The 1,633-nt window shown below is 34.8% G+C and overlaps 1 long non-coding RNA gene across 1 annotated transcript; it reads right to left on the bottom strand.

The window, feature by feature from the left end:
• Positions 1-101: 101 nt before the first annotated feature.
• On the bottom strand, positions 102-1,356 carry LOC111084735. Its single transcript, XR_002609706.1, has 3 exons — positions 1,262-1,356; positions 444-593; positions 102-183 (listed from the first exon to the last, which is right to left on the bottom strand). It is a non-coding gene; the product is annotated as an uncharacterized LOC111084735 (long non-coding RNA).
• Positions 1,357-1,633: the final 277 nt, after the last annotated feature.

Here is a 1,633-nt window from a genome sequence, read left to right as displayed (position 1 = left end):
CTAACTTTCCATTCTCGATGTGAGGCCTTTAAAAAATACTTACCTAAAACTAACGTTGGCTAACTTTCCATTCTCGATGTGAGGCCTTTTAAAAAATACTTACCTAAAACTAACGTTGGCCAACTTTCCATTCTCGATGTGAGGCCTTTTAAAAAAATCTGGTGAAGGAACATAACTGTTTCACTAAAATAAAAGGATAGAAATAATTATCTATCTATATATATATATATATATAAAGTCTTACATACAAATACGTCTTAGTCAGTAAAATAAAAAGACAGAAATAGATAAATATATATGATGGTAACTGAGACTCTTCATAAATCAAGAAGATTATATCATAGAATCGAAAATGCTCGTAGAGTAATACGTGAAGTAGGAATGGTGTAATTAGAGCAAATATCAATAAAAAAAACTTTTAGTGTGTGTTAAAAGTATATTACCTATTGAGAAAGATAGAACTAACTTCGTCATGGCTACAGGGAGGTTTCTGAGAACTCGCCGACATCTTGAAAGGCCGAAGGAAGTAGGTCACGAGCATCTGTAGTTGCTCCAAATATTCTTCTTCAGATTCGACCATTCGAAACACGAGACTGAAATGTACAGGTTTGACAAAGGAAAATTCCCAAACTAGCGGTATGTCTGCGGACTTACAACGCTAAAAACCGGGTTTCGATACCCGTGGCGGGCAGAGCACAGATAGCCCATTGTGTAGCTTTGTGCTTAATTCCAAACAAACTAACAAATACTCATTAATAAAAAAAGGCAGGGTGTAATGTCAAAGCATTTATTTTCACAGTTACCCAGTAATAAAAAATATGCCAGGTTTCTAATTTTCAGTGGACCTCTAGTGCTACTTGGGAGCTGAAAACGAGTAAAAAAAAAGGAACTTTTGGTGAAGCACAATGAGAAATAGGTTAATGATGAAACCCAAATCACCGGATTTACACTAAATAGTCTTACGTTCGGTGGTTCAAAGATAAGTTGATTTATGCCTCTGTATATAAGTAGGAGATATGTTTCTCACACTCGAAGTACATTTGTACAAACTAATGTGATTTTGATCTCTAATATTTTTTCCCAGCATATCATATATATTGTTCAATGTTATGCGTAGTTTCACAATTTTTATTACGTCATTAAAGCAAAAAAAAAGGAAATAATTATAAGATGAAAACAACTCTTGTGAGTGTAAAAAACAATCCCTGTTTCAACAAGTATAACAAGACTGGTGTTGTGGAGAGACTATTCAGCCGCTTACCTATTTCGTTTGCGCATGCTCTCTGCATGAGGAGAGTTGATGTATTCGACGACAATCTGTTTCCATCGTTTTCGACACAACCATCCCCGGAAAAAACTTTGCACCTGCACAGGAAACAAAGTATAGTCCATTTAATGAGGCAGTTGCTAATACGTGACGTAGCTACAAACATAAAACTTGTTATCGTGAAAGAAAGACGTTTTGAGCCATTAGGTAAATAACGTTTATGTTTTAAAATGACAACACACTCATAACCACAACGAAACCAGAATTTTAAACAGTCGTCAAATAACGTAAGTAATATTAAGTAACAATGTTATCGAGAAAGAATGATCGGGTTTTGAACCAGTCTTTATTGGCGTCTCTGAAAAT

Source organism: Limulus polyphemus, unplaced genomic scaffold, assembly GCF_000517525.1.
Source record: "Limulus polyphemus unplaced genomic scaffold, Limulus_polyphemus-2.1.2 Scaffold104889, whole genome shotgun sequence".
NCBI classification, from domain to species: Eukaryota; Metazoa; Arthropoda; class Merostomata; order Xiphosura; family Limulidae; genus Limulus; species Limulus polyphemus.
Note: the sequence above shows the minus strand (reverse complement) of the source record. Positions and strands in the feature narration are given on the sequence as shown.